The sequence below is a fragment of the Apium graveolens genome, chromosome 4, assembly GCF_009905375.1.
Source record: "Apium graveolens cultivar Ventura chromosome 4, ASM990537v1, whole genome shotgun sequence".
NCBI classification, from domain to species: domain Eukaryota; kingdom Viridiplantae; phylum Streptophyta; class Magnoliopsida; order Apiales; family Apiaceae; genus Apium; species Apium graveolens.
In genome coordinates, this window is record NC_133650.1 from 213,038,297 (window position 1) to 213,048,517 (window position 10,221).

General features: G+C 35.3%; 1 non-coding gene across 1 annotated transcript; it reads right to left on the reverse strand.

Annotated features, from left to right (window-relative positions):
* Positions 1-9,653: 9,653 nt before the first annotated feature.
* On the reverse strand, positions 9,654-9,760 carry LOC141722090 (small nucleolar RNA R71). Its single transcript, XR_012575122.1, has one exon. It is a non-coding gene; the product is annotated as a small nucleolar RNA R71 (small nucleolar RNA).
* Between the last annotated feature and the right edge of the window lie 461 nt (positions 9,761-10,221).

Below are 10,221 nucleotides of genomic sequence, written 5' to 3' on the forward strand. Positions count from 1 at the left end.
AATAATAAATGGGAAAATAATAGTAATATTTATGGGAAAATTTCAGCTGAAAATTTTGCCTATAAATACACTATTATAGACCCTATTTTATTCTAACCCACATCGAACCCGAAAACCCAAAAAGTTTGGAAAACCCAATTCTCTCCACCTCCTCCTCCTCCTTAACATCGTTTTCTTGGTGGATACCGGTGGAGTGCTTCACACTTGAGGAGCAACTGCTAAGGATCTCTGATCGTTGTCTCCGAATTATTTTTAAAGGTTAGATTCGATCCCTCGAATTTTTATTCATGATTTATATGCTTTTATTTGGATTTTAAGTGTGTAAAAGTGTTTTACCATGCCCCCGCTACGTTTAAAATCCAACATTGGTATCAGAACATAGGTTGTATGCATATAGATCCGTGGTAAAAATTTCAGAATTTTATGTGCTTGTATGAATTAATTATGATTTTTACAAGTTATATCAAGGATTAATTTTGTCTGATGAGAAATCGTTTCTCAGATTAATTTTGAATGTTGATCTGGGTTCTACAAGTGTTGTAGATCGTCTGGGTATTTGTTTCATAATTTTATGATGTATAGATTTTTTATTATGAATTTTTGAAGTTCTTGTAATTAAATTCGTAATTAAATAAGTATAAATATATGTATATAAAGTATATATATGTTTGTATATATCTGTACTATTGTCTGCTATGTTCATCTGCTCTGCTGCGACACGGAAAAAAACAGCAGGAAAGAGACAGGTCTGTCAGGCGCGTCAATCGAGGTAGGCGGCGGCGGCTGAAAAAAAAAATAGGGGTGTAACGCATTCCGGGAATGCGTTACACACCTGTGACGCATTCACGGAATGCGTTACACCCTTAAAATGGCTTAAAAGGTGTGTAACGCATCACCGGAATGCGTTACAGGGCTTGTAACGCGTTCCTGTAATGTGTTACAGCCCGACTGTCCAGATTAAAATTGATTTTCTGGGAGTTTCGTAACTCCGTTTTAGGCGTGCAATATACCGTTGGATTCGTTTTTTCGAGACGGATCTAATGGAGTGATCAATTTTAGTTTATATAAAAGTTTTGAACTGTTTATATTTCCATGAAGTGTTTTAAAGCTGTTTTTGACTGTTTTTAATTGATTTTAAATGCTTCATGTGATACATAGAGATGTATAATGCTTAGACTAATGTGCTAGATGATGTAACGTGCCTACCTTGATGTTTATTCATGTTGATATATGTGATATATGCTTAGTTTATCATGCGATGATAGATTTAGGTGAACTTAAATAAACATAAGGCGTTTGTTAGACAACCTAGTATAGTGAAATTGTTTCATAACCTTAATAATAATATTATGAATACAATCATGAGATTTCTGTGTTTATGAAACACGTAATTGAATATGAATTTTCGATATGAGAGAAAGGATGATTCTGTCAACAATAGATTTCTATCTGTAAGAAAGGGTTATTAAGTGACGCCTCTTGACAATGCTCCACCCGATCTGGGAATCGTCTGATTATTGATTATTGATTTGAAATATTTAATTTAAAAGGAAGAATCTCTTTATAATATGATTATGATTGTAACGTAATATAATCCCTCTAAAATTAAATAATATCAAGTAGTAATTGGCCAATGATACAACAGGCTTGTGTCGGTCATAGCCTTCCAACATGGTAGAAAGTAGTTCTTATTTTTGAATCATTGTCGTTTCGTGCCACAGCCGAGGGCTTTGATTTCGAAATAAGAAATACTTGTCTATTACATAGAGATGTGTACATTGAATAAGAATCTAAAGGTCGTTACGTGCCACAGCCTTGGGCCTTTGGGGACTGATTCAATTGTACGGAATGTTGGATTAGACTTGACTTAGAATATTGAGTTTGTCGTGCCACAGCCGTGACTCAATTATTCAAGAGGCTAAAGTTTGATTAGGGAATAACATTAGATGTAATTGACAAGAGTTGTCTTCCTATTGAACATTACATGGCGTTTCGTGCCACAGCCGGGGTTGTATAATGGAATGTAGGATCCCTATTCCCACTAGCATTATGAATGCTTAATTTTTCACGTAGGGGGTTGAATAAATTAGGTAAACTAGTGGGAGCCACTTATGAATAAAGACCCGATTCATATAGTGTTTTGAAATGAAATCGAATATTTGCTAAGTGTTGTTATGTGTTTATCATTTACATATTTACTTTATACGTTATATCTTCTGCACTATCACTCAGGAGCATACTGGATGCTCACAAATTGACTGGTCCTAATTATGCTGACTGGCTTCGAAACTTGAGAATTGTTCTCAGGATTGAGAAGCTGGAATACGTGATTGACTCACCTAAGCCTACTGAACCTGCTAGTGATGCACATAATGATGAACATGTTGTGTATCGTAAGTGGATAGATGATGCAAATGTTGCTCAATGCATCATGCTAGCTTCCATGAATATTGAGCTACAGAAGCAACATGAGCATATGGATGCTCACACTATCCTCATGTATCTACAAGAGTTGTATGATGTGGCGGGGAGGACAGCTCGATATGAGATATCGAAGGAGCTGTTCGGTTGTAGGATGTCTGAGGGATCATCTGTGAATGACCATGTACTTAAGATGATCAATTTGATTGAACGTCTTGGACAACTTGGTTTTGCCATGGATGGGGAGCTGAGCCAAGACTTGGTCTTGCAATCGCTTCCGAGTTCGTTCTCGCAGTTTGTTGTGAACTTTCACATGAATAAGTTGGATGTCAGCCTGCCTGAACTCCACAACATGTTGAAGACTGGGGAATCGAATTTCCCCCCTAAGAAGAGTTCTGTTCTTCTAATTGGTGAAGGTTCCAATCCTAAGAAAAGGAAGAGGAATTCTTCCAAGAAGAAGAAAGTAGGTGAGAAAACGCCGGTTCCACCAAAAGCTGAAGACCCCGAGAGCAAAATTGTTTGCTTTCACTGTAACAAGGTGGGGCACTGGAAGAGGAACTGCAAGGTTTACCTTGCAGAAATGAAGAAGAAGAAGGGTAGTGAGACTACCGCTTCTGATTCAGGTATGTTCATGAAAGAAGTGAATATGTCATTAAATCAAATTTCTACTTGGGTATTAGATACCGCCTGTGGTTCTCAAATCTGCAATTATTGCAGGGACCAAGGAGAAGTAGGACTCTTGAGGAAGAGGAGGTGGTTCTACTGATGGGAAATGGAGCAAGAGTTGCTGCTGTAGATGTAGAATCATTTCATTTGCATAGGTCTATGGGCAAGACTATTTTTTGAAATAATTGTTATTTTGTTCCCTCGATTGTGAGGAATATTATTCCCATGTTAGACTTGGCTGGATTTTCATTTATTATTGAGAATAATGAATGTTCTATTCTTAGAGATAATATTCTTTATGGACGTGGTGCTTTAAATAATGGTCTGTATATATGTGACATAATTTACTTCAGATTGAACAAACTAATAAAAGAAAAAGGGATGATGAAAATCTCACTTCATAGTGGCACTGCAGTCTCCATTTAGTGGACATGGAGAGAGGGTTGCAGATTTGCTAGGAATGGTACACACAGATGTATGTGGACCAATGTCTACGCAAGCCATGGGTGGATTTTCATATTTCATTACTTTCATGGATAATAGATCTAGATTCGGATATGTGTTTGATGAAACACAAGTCTGAGGCCTTTGAAAAGTTCAAAGAATATAATTATGAAGTGGAGAAACAACCAAACATAGTATTATAACTCTTCGATCAGATCGAGGTGGTAAATACTTTAATGGAGTGTTTATAGATTATCTCAAAGTAAATGGTATAGTCTCCTAGTGGACGCCTCCAGATTGGTATCTGAAAGGAGAAATCGAACTTTGTTAGACATAGTTCGGTCCATGATGAGCTATGCAAATCTTCCAGTATTCCTATGGGGTTATGCATTGGAAACCTCAGCATATTTACTGAATAAGGTGCTTTCCAAATCTGTTCCTCAAACTCCATATGAGATATGGAAAGAAAGGAAACCGAGTCTTAAACACGTTAAGATTTGGGGATGTCCAGCTTATGTCAAGTAAGTTGACCCAGATAAGCTGGAATATCGATCCGTAAAATGTAGTTTTGTGGGATATCCTAAAGAGACTTTAGGGTATTACTTTTACACCGATCATCAGGTGTTTGTCTCCAGACATGCTACCTTCTTGGAAAAGGAGTTTATCCTTGAAGGAAAAAGTGGGAGCAAAATTGAACTTGATAAAGTTCAAAAAGCACAAACTACTACGGATCAAGTGGAAACACCTGTTCTGACTGAACAACCTTTTGTGGAACAGCCCATTCATAGGTCAGGGAGAGTGTCTCGCCAACCTGAGAGGTAATATGGCCTTGTCATTGAGAATGACAATGAGTTGTCGATCATTGATGATGACGACCCTGTGACCTATAATGAGGCTAAGAGTAGTGTTGACTCAGAGAAATGGCATAGTGCCATGAAATCCAGAATGGAATCTATGTATACGGTATACAAAAGATTGATTATAGCAGATGGCCAGGTGGAGACCTTTAAGGCCAGGCTTGTGGCAAAAGGATTCAAACAAAGGCAATGGATTGACTTTGATGAAAACTTTTACCTATAGCCCTGTTATAATCAGTTCGGATTTTGCTTGCGATTGCTGCTTACTACGACTATGAGATCTGGCAAATAGCCAGATGGTTTTCTTTCCAAGAGAAATGAAAACCTAGTGTGTAAGATACTGCGAACCATATATGGTTTAAAGCAAGCTTCTTGAAAGATGGAACATTCGTTTTGATGAGAGAATCAAAGAGTTTGATTTTATCAAAAACGAAGATGAACCATGCGTCTACAAAAGGGTTAGTGGGAGCGCGGTAACATTTCTTGTATTGTATTGAAATAGAGTTGACACACATAACAACATAGCAGACCCACTCACAAAGCTACTTTATGAAAGTCACTTTGATCGTCATAAAGACAAGATGGGTATTAGATACCAGAGTGATTGTCTTTAGTACAAGTGGGAGATTGAAAGGAATATGTCCTAAGTCCAATCATGTATTAGGATTTAGGAATAACTTTTATGTAATCTGTTTTGATTTCATTGATATTAATAAAGACTTGTTTTGTTTTTATTACAGGTTTTATCTATTTAAGTGTTTAAATAAGATATACCATAGTTTAGAGTAAAGCTTTTTATGGATTATGATGAGATCATAATAGTGAGACCTAAAAAGTTGATAACTCTAAACTTAAATAGTTCTTGTTCATAGGATTACTAACTGGTAATTAATAATCCGCAAAGATCGGTACATACTATGCTTGCTTCATTATGAAGGATGTCTGTTCTCATAGACATTTGTGTGGTGACACTATAGCTAGTATGTAGGTGCTTATTATAGAATAAGTTCACTGAACATGACTCGCACAGCTGAACAACCGATGGAGTTCACTCACGTGTCAGCAGTTGTTCACATAGTGATAGTTGTACAAGTATCCTTAGACTTGAGGTCGTCATAGTCATCTTGTGTACACTGAACTATGCTTTGGTTTAGTTCTTAGTCTCCAGGGACAATTATTAGGGCTCTTCTGGGTATAGGAATTTGTACACGAAGATAGTGTATGATCAATAAAGGATCTACCCCTTCCAGTGAAGGAAGCGAATGTTCAAGGCTGATCCACTTATGCTAGTTCAGGAATCTCTGGCCAGAGTAAATGAAATTAGAAAGGAGTTTCTAATTTACATAGAACTACGCATAGTAAATGGTAAGCAAAGTGATTGAATTAGATAGGCTTGACACGAGATTCATGCCTTGTATTTAATCGGGACATTGTAGGGTAGAAGAAGTTTATTGTACGGTAACTATTCACTGACAGGTTCTTGGTATTCTAAGCAGTGAATTCATATTATCCGGATAGTCGCGATATGTTGAGAAGCATCACTCACGATGTAGAATAAATGTGATTAATTAATTAATCATATTTAATAAATTAGAGAATTTATATAAATAATGATAAAATAGTTTTATTATTATTTATTTCTACTACCGGCTCAATATTGAACCTACAGGTCACACCATAAAAAGAGAATGATTTATTGGTGGAGGAATTAATTAATAATGGCTGATAATTATTTATTTGTGAAATAAATAATTAATTGGCAAATTTAATAATTGATTAAATGAGATTTAATTGATTATAAATTAATTAAGAAAAGTTCTTAATATTATTAATTAAAGGATTTAATTTTTGGAAATTAAATCAAGAGAGAGAATTATTTCTAAAGTGTTTAGAAAAAGGATTAATAATTAAAAGGTGTTTTAATTATTAATGAGAATAATAAATGGGAAAATAATAATAATATTTATGGGAAAATTTCAGCTGAAAATTTTGCCTATAAATACACTATTATAGACCCTATTTTATTCTAACCCACATTGAACCCGAAAACCCAAAAAGTTTGGAAAACCCAATTCTCTCCACCTCCTTCCTCCTCCTTAACATCGTTTTCTTGGTGGATACCGGTGGAGTGCTTCACACTTGAGGAGCAACTGCTAAGCATCTCTGATCGTTGTCTCCGAATTATTTTTAAAGGTTAGATTCGATCCCTCGAATTTTTATTCATGATTTATATGCTTTTATTTGGATTTTATGTGTGTAAAAGTGTTTTACCATGCCCCCGCTGCGTTTAAAATCCAACAGTTAAGACAAAACCAACAAGGCATATATGTGTTTCGGAGTGTGCGTAAAACTAGTTCTATGTTCTATGTATCACACTAACCAGTGACCAGGTTCTATAATTCGATTCGCAATCTAAAACCGGGGGAATTCTATAAAAATAATCTTTTCTAAAATTTTATTTTCGATTTCAAAAAAATTCGGAATTCAAATAAGACAGATTTATATATTACAAAACAGATATTATAATTTAAGTGAGCAACAAACAGTCACTTACCTCGAAATCGATAGAAACCCAAAAACCAAAACACGACCAATCCTAAAAAAATTAATTAATAAAACATGAAACATTAATCATTCACATTTAATCAGATACTTAACAAATAAGTAACCATTTAAATTTATAAAAAAAGCTAGCCAGAAACAAAGAAAGCAAAACCACCGAAGCTTGTACACATACATGTAATACAATCAAATAATTCACATGGACCTTTTTGTTTCAAACTTTTAACATTTAAATATAGTTAGGTAGAACAAGCAAACATATTTATTAATAAACGCATGCCTGTAAATTAATATAAATAAAAATTGTATATGTTTATCTCTCATCAAAAATTCATATGCTATAAATAGCATGCAAATATATAATCATGTAACCTAATTTATGAAGACGTAAACTAATTTTTGACTAAAAAATTTATTACTAAATATTTTACCATAAATAAAAACATGAAGTACATTTATAATTTTATAAAAAGAAGATTTTAATCTTACACACCATCATATATGAACACGTAAATAAACACATAAAAGAGTAAACCACATGCATGGTCGAACAGATGCATGCGTAGATTGTGATAAAATAAAACAAATTAAAATTGCACAACTGTTGAGTGGCATTTATGACACTTTACGATGCTCTATTAAGCTTTGAATCGATGCAATTGTACTCGAGTGTTGGTATTTTAATGTTTTTCTAGTATTTTTGCATTTCAGGCATTATTTTAAGAATCAGGTGAATTAGCATTATTTTGATGCTAATATGGTGTTAGGATGGCGTCCAAAGCATAAAGCTCGATAAGCCAACTCAATTGCAGCAAGAATTAAAGAAAAGAAGAAGATTTTTCCAGAAGCACGGCGTGCCCGCGCTGGTCTAGCGCGCGGCCGCGTCCAAGCAACAGGAGGACAGCGCAATGCGGGCCGCGCCAGGTCGGGAAATTTGAATCCCGATTCTACTCAAATTCCAATTAGAGGATTTTTACTTGCATGGGCTGATATATATACTTAAATAAAGGATATTTTCAAAGAAAGGGACGTACCAGAGCACAAGGAGAGCCGTAAGAAGACCGTGTTAGCACGATCCAACGAAGACAAAGAAGATCTTGTTTTTACTTGTGAATCTTTGTTCTAAGTTGTAACTTGGATGCTAGTTTTCTTATTCGTGAACCTTACTCTTGTTTCGTACTTGGTTTTATTATTTATTATGTATAAAGACTATGTTTATTATACCATGCTTTTATCGGAACCCACGTTGATGATGAGTCTGATTATGGGCTAATCGTTATCGTGGGATTCTAGCGGATTTACTTATGAATTTCTTTAGTTAAATTGTTTCTATACCTTAGTGTGTGGTGATTGTATGATAACCTAGTATTGGTTGTGCTTATTCGTCTTATGAGTGTCGCGAACTTATAAGATAGCGTGTTAATCTTTAATGAAGTGATAGTGAATTTAAGGATTTAGAACTTACCATGCTAGCATAGGTTCATATGTTATTGTTATGCATGATTCGTATATAATTTTCACCATCTTACTTGCCATGTATAATCATGATAGATAACTTGTGCTTTAAGCCTTTATGTTGTCAAATTCTATAGACATATAGGGTCTCAATATAATTGGTGTCTATTCAACTTCTATCTCTTTTGTGGATGTTTGGTAGTATGTTATCCGTGCAACGAAAGTTGGTGTTCAGTAGTTTCGTGTTATCTGATTAGTTTCATCACCATTGCATGCTAAGGTTAAGAACAATAAGGCTATTGAATGAAGTATTTAATGAAGTTAGAATCTCATATTTGTCTTATATAACATACAACTCTCTTACTCTCTTAGTTATAATGCTAGTTTAAATTGTAGTTATAATCAAAACCCAAATTTGTTATCGTCTTAGCATTGGATAATAATCATATCATCGGTGCATAAGTGCATAAATTACTTAGTTAACCAAATCCAGTCTCTGTCGGAACAAACTAGAAACAATTCTATATTACTTGCGAACACGTATACTTACGTGAATTATTAGCGTGTGTTTAGCCCTAACAAGTTTTTGGCACCGCTGCCGGGGACTGCAGTGTTAACTTTTAGTTTATGTGTTTGTCATCAGTGATCGTTAAAGTTCATTGAATCGAACATTGTTACTTATCTATTTCATTGCCTTGTTTCAGGTAATCTAGAGAGCGTGTATGCATACGCGTTCTCAGTCTCGTAAGAGAATGCTGGATAAAGCCGAGGAAGAAGTTGTAGTGCTTCGAATGGAAGTTTGAGGACGAAGAGAATGTTGAAGAAGAAGAGAAAGTCGAGGAACCAGTCTTAATAGTGATGGGAGATCAAGCAGAAATTCTTAAAGCTTTGATGGACTATTCTCATCCTAAGATCAATGATATTCAGTCAAGCATCATCAGACCAGCCATTTCGGCTAACGCTTTTGAGATCAAGTCAAGCACGATTCAGATGATATAGAACTCAGTTCAGTTTGTGGGTTCTCCTACAGAAGACCCCAACATGCACATCAGGGATTTCATCGAGATCTGTGACACTTTCAAGTTCAATGGTGTGACTGAAGATGCCATCAAGCTGCGACTCTTCCCATTCTCTCTGAGAGATAAAGCAAAGTGCTGGTTACATTCTCTACCACCAGGGTCTATCACCACATGGGAGGAACTTTCTCAAAAGTTTCTCATTAAATTATTCCCTATGGCGAAGACTGCTGCAATCAGGAATGCTTTTACTCAGTTTACTCAATAAACTGGAGAATCTCTGTGTGAGGCTTGGGATTGTTATAAGGAGATGCTAAGGAAGTTCCCACATCATTGCATGCCTAATTGGATGATTATAAACTATTTTTATAATAGATTAGGTGCTACTTCTAGACCCATGCTCGATGCAGCTTCAGGAGGAGCCTTGTGGGCTAAGAGCTACAATGAAGCTTATGAATTAATTGAACTGATGGATGCTAATGATAGGCCACAATGATACTATAGAAGGGGGTTTAATATAGTATCTACAATCAATTCGATTATGAACACAAGTATGTAACATAAAACAAGTTTATTCAATATATCAAACTCTGTTACAGTAGTTTAATCTACTCTCTCAGTGATGTATGATATCACTAAGAGCTTCTAGGGTTACTATGAATAATATTCTCGAGAATGATAACACATATAGTGTAAACCCTAATCTGTGTTTATATAATACACAGTTACAAGATAAGTACCAATTGATATGATAATGATTATATTTCCTAGAATATATCAATCAGAGATTATCTACTGCA